Raw genomic sequence first — 11823 nt, 5'->3', positions numbered from 1 at the left:
AGTCAGATGCAGATATTTGCACCCAACCAATGGAAAGAAGCAGATGACCCCTGTTGTTGAATTTAGGAAGGTTAAAAGAAGCTGAGGAGAAAGGCAATCCTGCAGAAGGACTATCAGTCTCAATCTGGACTCCCAAGATCTCTCAAACACTGGACTGCCAAAAAGATAGCATTCACTAGCTAATATGGGCCCCCCCCAACACATATACAGTAGAGGACTTTCGTGTCTGTGATCATTCAGAGACAATGCACGTAACTCTCAAGAGACTGGAGGCCCTAGGAAGTTTAAATGCCAGGTGTGGTGGGAGGTAGAGGCATCCATGTAGAGACAAGGGGTGCAGAGGAGGTGTGGGACATCAAGAAGTCAGAGTAGTTGGGGGTGGGGACAGGGAATGGAAAATGGAATGTAAACAATAAATTAATTTTTTTAAAAGAAAAAAAGTTTGACTAAAAATATCGCTGAGCTGTTGTCTCTGTAGAACCTTTACCCCAAACATTACAGCATAGTTGTAATGGCAAGTTAATATTCAGGTTATCAAAACAGTAATGTAAAAACAAATACAGCCATAACCCCCTTATCTTCAATGTTGTATTCCATGTAAAATATGTGAGAGTACTGATGGCACAAATCTTGTCAGATTAACTATTTAATAATGGGTTTGAATTAAGGATGAGTCCACAAAATTTAGCCCAAACTGTTACTCCTTGGCTGACACAGAGCTTAAAACTAGATGTTCCCTTGACCTAAGAGAAAAGAAAATAATCATCTAAAAAATAAAAAATAGAAAAAATAAAAGTGATGAAATGTCCCCTAAACATAGTCTTTCTGCTGTACACATAGACTAGTACCTTGTTCAGCTTTGAGCAGAGAAGTTTTCTGCAGTATATGGGAAGAAATGCAGAAACCCTCAGCCAGATGCAGCATAGAGATGAGAGACTTTGGAACAAACAGCCTTAAATGTGATGTATCCATCAATTCCCTCCTGTCAGAGCTCAAGGAACCCCACATAAGTGCAGGTAGAGACTTAACTACTGAAGCATAACTTATACCTGGTGGCACTGAGGAAATCAGTTTTCTCCAACACAGTGACACTAGGTAAATCAGTCACTCCAGGATAAGCCTCATGCTTAAGAGTAATTGATCAACATAAAATGGACTCTGCAGTGTTTTGGGGTTTGTTTGTTTATTTGTTTTGGTTTTTTGAGGTATGGGTGAGTTGTAATTCGATTATAGTTTGGTGGGACTTTTTGACATGCTTTTATTTTCTTATTTTAGAGGGTTTTGTTGTTATAATAGATTCTGGTGGTTTTTTTGGGGGGGAAATTAAACTTGCTTGGTTGTTAAAAAAATTGAATAGGGAAGGACATTGGGAAAGGGAAGAAGATCAAAATATACTTAGATTTAAAACGCATTTTCAATAATAAAAGAGAAAAATGGAAAAATGACAAAACATATCAAAAACAAAAACAACCAAAGAAAAATGATCATATGGCATACATTAATTGATTTTACTTTTCTCCTTTAAAATTAAAGGGATGTTCTCATCCCTGTATGCTCCCTTTTTACTCACATGATAAAACTAAATATAGCACATAAAATATATTATTTTTATATAATTCTGAATTGATTTCATCTCCCTATTTACACTCATTCATACATTCTTTAGTTCTTAGGGTAAAAGGTTAATTTATTACATTTCTATAACAGATTATTCATATCTAAATATGAACTAGTTTGCTTTTGGACTAATATTTAGCCTGTTGTTAAGGATAAGAGGAAATATACTACACTATGTAACTGCTTCTCACCTGAAATTAGTATATTTTTTCAGAGCCTAATAAGGTTAGAATACTAGTGAAAGACTAGGAGGACTTAAGGAAATAGAGCAGGGGATTTCTATGAAGAATGTACATATCTTAGCATTTTCCATGAGTGGAAACTAAATCATTAATCTGTTCAAAGAGAAATATCAGGCAGACTTATAACAAGTGCCAGTGATACTGTATAGTAAGGGGATGGTAGTTCCCTTTACATTTTCATACAATCTTTTTTGTCATTTCTTTTGGTAACTGGTCAACATATGAATATATATATATGGTTTACTAAAGTTTTAATTAATAGTTAGTCAATAATTTTATTGATATCAAAAAACACTCAAATATGCACAGATTTTTGTTTTTAAAACACTTTTATTTTAATACAGTTTAATTAAATTATAATTACATCATCATTGTATCATTTTTACATTTCTTTTCTCCCTCTAGATCCATGAATTGGGCCCTCCTCACTCTTACATTGATAGCTTCTTAAAAACATATACATCGTACATACGATTCAAAATATTGGCTTATACAGTTGTCAAAATCCATTTTTATTAACTCTCCTGTTTCTAATATCTTATCGTCATTCTGTTGTAAATAATTTTTCATACTGATTTTATCAATACTTAATGCATAAATATTATTGAACCCTGATGTTCTGTCCATTGTTTTACACTTTTAATCTTCCTAGACCATAGAAGATTGTATTCCTCAAACTAGATGATGAGAAATCCCCTCACAGGAAACCAGAGCCACAAAGTAATAATACCATGGGAAATTTGCTGAGGCCCTATAACATACAAAGTCTATATAGCATCAGAGTCATGGAGCACAGTAACAGTAGCGTACCTGTTAGGAAGAAAAGCCTGACAATATAAGGGGATTTCCCAAATGGGTCAGGTGTTATTCTGAGAATAGCTCTAGTGTTCCTCTGATGGTATATATAGTCTGAAGATCTAAAAACACTCCTCAAGGGCAGAATTTGACAAAAAATTCTTACAAATAGTATCAACGCTATTGTGACTAAACTGTTGGGTTTTTATATCTTAATTTTATTTAATGCAAAGGAATGCTAAATTTGGGGGCTCATGCATATCCATCGATTTAAAAAAAAGCAATAAAAACAATAAAAGAGAAAGGAAGGAGGATGTTAGAAAGAAACGAAAAGAAGAAGGAAAGAATGGAAAGGAATGAAAGGAAGTTATAAGGGAACACATTTGAGAGGAAGAGTGGACTAATGAAAAATAAGGAAGGGGATTGTAGGTAACTGAAAAATGATGCATGGCATGAATGAAATCACTGGAAATTTGAACTTTATGATTTATTCAAAGACTTTAAAATTTGAAAAATTAATAAAACTAAACTAAATTCATCTCATTCACCATTCTAGTTTAGAATGTGTAGTTGAGAAAAATCATGGACTAATCTGATCACGGAGAAAATATGGTTATATCATCTAAAAGTCCTAGGGTACAGATTATCACTGAAGAATGTCATGGCTGAAAACTTCAGAGAATCACTGAAGTGATGAATATGGAGCTAAACAACTTACTAACTTGCTCTCTATGGCTTACTAAACTATCTTTTATTTATTAGAGGACCACACGCCAAAATGAAGGCGCTATTTAGAAAGGCAAGCAGAAATGTTTCAGGGCAATTTATTTATGGTGCTATGACTGGAATAGCATAATTTCTCAGTGTAACACTTGTACTATGTAGGGATCCTGCTTCACTAGCAAGTAATCCATTTAACAGCCATTCTATGGTGAGGTATCCAAAAACAGAGTAAAAGAACAACTTGAGAGACAAATTTTCTTACCTGAGTTCACTGTTTAGCCATCACTCTAGGTTCTATAATATCCAAATCTAAACAAAATGCACAATCAATTACCTGCCTCATTAATAAGAATTTTATTTTATATAATATAATGGCTATAATGTGTAAAACCAGGTATATGTTAGCATTCACATCAGCAACCTAAGATCTAAATTAAACTAGAGATTTTCTAGGGCTAATGTACAAACAAAATATCATTAACAATTTTTGCTGAAAATTGTGTCATGGGGCTGCCTGTGCCCTGGATCACCCACTGCCAGGCCCTACTTCCCATTGGGTTTGGTGTGAGGTGGCAAAGAATCAAGGCACAGACTCCAGAAGCAGTTAAGAAACACCCCAGGAAGCTCATACTAACCTTGCTCCAAGCTCTATCAATACCTTCGACCCTTTTCCCATTAGTCTCAAGAAAGCATCCCTTCTAAACAGCAGTTCCTGATTGGCTGTCATTGGCTGTTGCAGCAATCCTTGGTCTCTCAGGCAGTCCTAAGTTAGATCCTCCTGCAGGAGATGCTGTTGCGGTTGTGTGGCCACCAGAATCTATGAAGAAGGGGTTGCACTGTTCCATATACATTTCCATCCTTTTGTTTTTACTTTTTGACAGCTTAGTGGAAGCTGGGGTAATATTGCCTTGACATTTTTAGCTCCACTTCAGAGGATTCCCAGCATAATGGATTGTGTCTGTCTTAGGTTGTCTTGTCTTCCAGGATCTTATGCATCACTGACCACCAGCCTCAAAGAAATATCACTCAGGAGGCAAGGAGGAGATGAGGAACAGCCTACATAGTGGTCTCATGGATGTCTGCCATCCAAGCTTTGGTCATTTAATTAGGAGGTTGCAATCTGAATTTTTGAGAGTGTTCAGCACCTTGAGGGTCACCTTATTTGTGGTGCACTGCCTGGAGATATGCTGCCTGAGACACTTAAACAAAATTATTATTGGTATGACAACTCCCCCCTCATAATATAAGTGACTATCAATGAGGGGTCAAAAAGCCTCTTAATATTGTTCCATACTGTTCCCAAAATTCCTACATCTAGAGAGAGCACAGATAACCTGGTTATATTGAGGTTAGCTATGTTGTCATGTAATAGCACAGATATTTAAGGAATTTGTCTGACCAGGTGCTTTCTAGATATTGAGGCAAATGTTGTCAGGCTTCAGTGGTGTTATGTACTTGATTAAGGGATTAGGCAGGTTGGTGAAACCTGGGATATAAATAGAATCCTATCCCAACCAAGGGCCAATCGTTCCACTAGTATGTCAATCTGTTGCTGTAAAATGTGGATACCTTGATAAAGGTGTTCATTTAGTACCTCAGGTCCCTGTACTACCTCAGCTAACTTAGAGACAAAAGCGTTAACTGTCTCAGCTGTAGTGGCTGTCTGGGTCAAGGCAAGAACAGCTGTTGTTAACCTGGCAATGCCTTCAGTGAAGGCCACAGTGGTGGCAGCTCTAAAACCAATATTCCCCTTTTTCCTGGTATAGGGGATGCAAGTGAGTCTGGGTCATCAGGGCCAGTGAGTGTCAGCTTGAAAGTTGGTGATATTTACCAAAAGCATCCAAATCCTATTCCCCATCAGAATAGCCATTATTGAATACTGTTCAGGAGGTAATCAGGAGACATTTTCATTAAAACAGTTAAGGCTATCTCTGACAATGGAGCTATTCATGGCGAGAAAGAAGAAGGGACATTGGACACAGACTGGAGTGGCTTTCCAGTCAACCTGGATGCCAGTGGTCACATTCATGCAGCCACCCCAGTGCACACTTTCTCCAACAAGTTCATATGGAAATACACCCCACTAAAGAGGCAGTCACCTTTTAGGAGAGTAAGGGGGCATAAGTCAAGACAATTAGAGGGGCCAAATAAATCCCTATTGATCATAATGTGGTCATAACACCATCTAATGTGATCCCTATTAACACAGAAAGTAATATTGGAAGCATCATGTGAGGTAAATTTTGACATGCCAAGTGTGAAGTTAGAAGACAATATTGGGTATTCCCTAGCTAATTTTATGCCTAGTGCAGTCTGGCAGTGCTCTCAAGGGATAGGAAGTTCTACAAAAGTGATCATTTGAGGGGTCCTAGGACAGTGAGGCAGAGGTGGATGTGATATCTTTCAGGATTTTTAATCAGTAAGGGCATGGGAATTTCCATGCCTAACATGGGTTATATTACTGTGAATGTCCCACATGACCATATTGTGTAGTTGAATGAAAGGACCAATGGATGAGACATTGGTGGTAAAACAGAGAATTTCCTCAGAGGGCCAGGTGCCTTCTAATCACTGTGTAGTAGTGACAAGTCCAAGAAATGCAAACATGTTGAAAGAGAATAAACAGTGTAGGTTAGGGAGTTAACAACCATAGGAAAATAATGGAGTCTGGGGTGGGGGAGCAGGTCCACCAAAGCACAGAGCTGAACAGCCTTCCCAGGCTAAAGAAAAAATAATAATAATACCAGCATTATGATATGTCTCTGCATTCAGTCTTCTTCTGGCTTCTTTAATGTCCCCTGGTCTGTGGCTGGACAAATGTATCTTGAGGGTACCATATTGTCACACTTGCATTCTGGGGGAAACACAAACATAAATTTGCCCCCTTGACATAAAAAGATTGGGTCGTGGCTTTGAAAGGCTATTGAGACCCTTCATCTAACCAATGTGTGGGGAGTGATCCATTGCAAAAACACCCAATGTTTGTAAGCAGGGCCCATTCCTTTCTCTTCAAAATGGAGAAAGTTCACGTTGAACATATCCTCCGCTAATGATAGATGTGGATTTTTTTTAGGGTTCTGTGGAGGTGACTCAATCAAGTGCTTCCTTCAAGTATTTACTCTTTCTAAGATTGCTTGGCCTTGAGGATTATACGCTATCCCAAAGAAGGGACTGATCCTCCATGAGAATAAAAAGGAGATGAACAGCTGATATGAGTAAGCAGCCCCATTGTCAGTCTTCAGTGCCCAAGGCATTCCCATTATGAATATTACCAATTTCATGGCCTTAATAGCATGAGAAGTCTTTTCACCTGCCAAGGCCACAGTGTATATGAAGGCAGAGTAAGTATCTATCATCACATGTATTTACCTAAAATTACCAAAGGCTGGATAATGGGTGATTTCCATTTGCTAGATTGCATTGGGGAGTAGACCTGTATGGTTAACTCTTGATCTGCCAAGGGGCCACAATGGTCCAAGAAGTGAGCACATTTCACAGGAACTTGCAAGATATTTATAGTGTTACATAAGCAATTCTGACAAGAGCTTATGTAAATTCTGAGAGGAAAGTTTAAACTGCTGGTTTAAATAAATATTATAGCTTGTTCTAGCAATTCCATGTCTACAGCCCATTCTGCCATAACACTGCTAAGACCCCTCAAGGGAATACACAATCATGGCCTGAAGGGGGTTCCTTGGGTCATTCTTTTCCAGTGTTGATAAAAAAAGAAGCATCATAACTTTCTATAGAAGGTTGCTAGCTTCAGATGTTAGTTTAACACTGACAGAGGGGCTAATAGGCCCCTCCAAGAGAGAAAAGAAGTGCCTCATATCCTTTCCAAAAGAGATAGGAAATGTTTTAGCCAGTTAATAGTTCCACACAATTGTTATAGTTCTACAAGGAAGTAGGATTTTTTACCATGGTGGATAAGGCCAGGGGCTTAATCTTGTTAGAAGCAGAAAAGCTCAGGAAGGCATATGGAAGCACTCTCTGAATCTTTTCAGGAACAATCTTCAAGATGAATTTTCCAAAGTTAAGCAACAATTGAGAGAATACCTGTACTGACTAGTTTAGTGTCAGCTTGACACAACTGGAGTTATCACAGAGAAACGAGCTTCAGTTGAGGAAATGCCTCCATGAGATACAACTGTAAGGCATTTTCTCAGTTAGTAATCAAGGAGGAAAGGCCACTTTTGGATGGGACCATCTCTGGGCTGGTATTCTTGAGTTCTGTAAGATAGCAGGCTGAGCAAGCCAGGGGAAGCAAGCCAGTAAAGAACATCCCTCCATGGCCTCTGCATCAGCTCCTGCTTCCTGACCTGTTTGAGTTTCAGTCCTGCATTCATTGGTGATAAACAGCAGTACGGAATTATAAGCGGAATAAACCCTATCCTCCTCAACTTGCTTCTTGTTCATGATGTTTGTGCAGGAATAAAAACCCTGACTAAGACAATACCCTCTCAAGATCTGGTAGGCGAAGGTGTGCAAGCATAATATCATCCATGTAATGGACTACAAAGACATATCTGGGGAGTCCTGTATGGCTTTATCCTGACAAATTGCCAGGCTATTTTCACACCTGTGGCAGAACTGCTCACTGATATATTTTAGCTGGTTAGTTCATATTAGGCTCTCATACTATGAAGGCAAAATGGCATCTATTCTGGGAAACCAGAGGGATTTGGATAAAAGCAATCCTTAATATCTAAGTACATGTTACTTGGGTGGAATAGCACTAGGAAGAGGCAGTCCCACTTGAGTATTCATCACTTTTTCCATATGTTCATTAACAGTTCTCAGATCCTGTAGAAGCCTACATTTCCCTGATTTCTTCTGAATGACAAAAATATTTATTATACTTATTATTATTACAATAATAAAAAGTATTATGTATGCTGCTCAAGAATTCCAAATTACTCAAAGATAATTGTTCCAAGACTAGTTCCTTGGAAACAAAAAGCCTAGGTTCCAAAATGGGCCACATGTCCATCTTTCTCTTTGACCTGTTGGATCAGACTGAGACTCAGAAATGTTGGCATTTTCTCCGCACACTATCAACACCCAAGCATCAACTAGAGGAATTGTTTGTCATCCTTCTCACTTTTACTCTAGCACAAATGCTTTATTTTTTTCTCATGGGTTTATTATATGGACCTTGATATAGCCATTCTCATGTATACAACATGCATATCATATCACCTCTCTGTGCACACAAACACACTCAGTGATTATTTTACTCCCCACAACTATTCTTCCTGCTTTGACATTGACTGCTGCTGATTTATCTGTGTCACTAAAGGGCAGCAAGAAACAGGAGATAAAACAGCCCTTTGTCCATTTTGAAAATCCATTCCATGACAAAAATCTGTGTGATAAATTGGCCTCATTCAGTACCCTTAAGCTCATAAACGCTTACATCAATAGGGTGTGTTGACAATACCTTTGCTATTTCTAGGATCATAGATCACTATGATCACGATGAACTATCACTATCACTATTATCACTATGAACATCCACTGCTGCCATCTGACTTATACCTACGCAATCTCTGTGCATTATGCCGGTCTCTGTGAATTCAAATGTGGATCAGTTTTTGTTGTATTTTGGAGTATGTGTTTCCCAGGTGTTTTCCATTCTCATTGGATATTATTACTTTTCTGTCTCCTTTTCTACAAAATTCCCTGATGACTCAAGGCAAGTATTAAATGGAGATATTGTATTAAGGATTGAGTAGTCCAAGTTTTCTACCTCTCTGTATACTGTCCAGTTGTGGGTCTATGTATTCATCCTCATCTACCACAGGAGTTAGCTTCTCTGAAAATAGCCAAGCAACTCTTTCATCAGTGAATATAGAAGAATGTCACTAGGAGTCATTTTACAGTTTTTTCCTTGGTATAGTAATAACATTTGATTTTTCCATAGATTTATCATGTCTAAAATCCATATATCCACAGTTAACCATAATGGAAATTATTGATGACATGAGAGAAAACTTATTCACAGAGTTGGATCCTAAGGGAAGAAACTTAGNATGGTTATGTTAGTAGAGTTTTCTCTTATTTTATATCTCATTTCTACAATGGGATCTCAATTATATTAACTAATATACATGAATGATTATAAAAACCTTAAAACTGTGACAAAATACTATCACTATTTTCCTAATCACTTTTTGAATTGTTGAGGAAAACTTATGATCTAATGATTGAGGCAAATGTTTTGTTTTGACAGTAATTTTACAAAATATTAAGAGTTGGGTTTAGTAACCTACAAATAATCTATGGGATTATGTATATTTTATTCTCTTCTATTATGCAGATAATAAGTAGCAGATAATATTCTCACTCTTTTTACCTAAAGAATTCGTGAGAAAAAGTGAATTGACCATTTATTTTTGTCCTTGGAAAAACCTACTATTATTTTAAAATATTTAAAATGTAATAAAAAATTGACACAGAATAACCCAATCTATATTATACAATGTGCTTTTATAATGATTACAGATACGAGTAAAAATTCTCATTAGTAGCATATACACTGTCATTCAGTGCTTCACCTGGAGTGAAAAAATATTACCAATCTTTTAGATTGCTGTGAAGACTTACATCCTAAAAGATCTTGTAAATCTCAAGCCACAATCAGCATACATCTTGTTTTATGAGTGTATTTTTTCAGTTAATTATTTAACATTGAGAATCATTCTAAAGTCTAAACTTCTCCTCCTATTTACGTAAAATGAACTACTGTATAAATGTACAGATCTCACAATTAAATAGTGTTACTGATAAATTGTTTTTCTTTTGGTGATCTTGAGGTGTGATCTGCCAATTCAGCCCAAGAACTTAGGACCTGCTCCTCATCTATTTAATACGAAAATTGCACAGACACACAGAGGCATAACTATAGACATAATTATAGACCATAATATTTTAGAAAATGGTGCTTGCTTGCTTTCTTGCTTTCAGCTTTACTTATTATTTTCTTATTTGTTTGTTATATTCACTTTTATTGTTTCATATCATTGCATATTCATTGGCTATATTTTTAAATCTAGAATTTTGTGAGTATCTTTCCTTCCGGGAGAAATGCAATATTTCTCAAAATAGATATTATTTATCTTTCTTGCCACAGAGGAAAACTATATATTTCATTTTCTTAATGTATTGCCCTGAGGACAATGTCTAGTAAGTGTTCAAAGATCTGGAATCAGCTTGTGCCCCTTCAATTCTAACCTTGAAAAAAGTACCAAGAATATCAGGTGTTTTCTTCCATAGATATTAATGAAATCCCTCTTCCATACATGACATTATTTGTTGTATGTTTCCGCCATGGCTGCATGTTTTGAATAAAAATATTAGTTTCATATGAAACAGCTTTTGGGATAGCCACTAGTCCAGTTGTTCAGGACCCACATGACAACCTATCTGCACATCTGCTACATATTATCAGAGGGGAGGGGGAATGCTAGGTCCAGCCCATGTATGTTCTTTGGTTGTTGGTTCAGTCTCTGAGAGCTACAGTGTTCATGTTAGATGATGCCACTAGCTGGTTAATCAAAAACTTTCCATTGGCTTTTATTTGTTTTGAAGTAGAATTCTCTTGTAGATACCTCAAAACACCTCCAAACCCTGTAATACTATATTGCACTAGCCTTATGTTTGACAGACTTTTTTTATATTTATATGATGTTACAAGGGCTTATACTTAGGTCTTCATGTGGAAAATCGCCAATATATGAACTGAGCCATACCTATAGCTCATTTGATATTTTTTCATTTTATTAATATATGTATAAAGTCATAAATTTCTGTCCTTACCAGCTGTTTGACTTGTTTCATTATCAAAACCATCATGGAAAATTGTGGGGAAAAATAATTTAAAATGCATGTTTATCATAGTTTGCATTAATTATTAAAATATTTCATTTACTAACCAGGGAATTAATCCTGAATGCTCATGAGTAGAACCTAAAGAGCAACCACATGAACTTGGAAGGGGACATTGTCTGCTGATTCGTGAGTGCTGATTTCACCCTCAGACCTGATCTACATCTACTTGTTTGACTAGAAGACTGTAAGTAAAGGGATAACACAGATAGCAGGATGTGTTCATTGATTTGATGTTGACAACAATTCATAAAAATAATAACACTAGAAAATTATAAAAATAAATGGATAATTATTTCATTAGTATTTTGGGAAGAGTATTCACTGCAATTTGCACAACCACATGCACTAGATTACTCAGGGTTCTCTATAGGAACATTGAACTTTCAGATGGCAGCCTGAGAAATACTTTTACATTGTGTCAATAGCAAAGGAACATATAAATACTCCTATATAGTTCAAGTTTTGTCTTCCTTTAATTTTATCATGTTTTCTATTATTCAAAGTTTGGTATGTATACCAAATATATATATATATATATATATATATATATATATAT

General features: G+C 36.5%; 1 long non-coding RNA gene across 1 annotated transcript in view; it reads left to right on the top strand.

Moving 5' to 3' along the window:
• Nucleotides 1-6454: 6454 nt before the first annotated feature.
• LOC115031543 overlaps nt 6455-11823 on the top strand; it is an 8953-nt gene continuing 3584 nt past the window's right edge. The window contains exons 1-2 of the long non-coding RNA XR_003837202.1: nt 6455-6718; nt 11315-11451. This is a non-coding gene — a long non-coding RNA (uncharacterized LOC115031543). The remainder of the gene's footprint in view (nt 6719-11314; nt 11452-11823) is intronic.

This window comes from Mus caroli, chromosome 7 (assembly GCF_900094665.2).
Source record: "Mus caroli chromosome 7, CAROLI_EIJ_v1.1, whole genome shotgun sequence".
NCBI classification, from domain to species: domain Eukaryota; kingdom Metazoa; phylum Chordata; class Mammalia; order Rodentia; family Muridae; genus Mus; species Mus caroli.
This window is presented reverse-complemented; position numbering and strand designations above follow the sequence as displayed.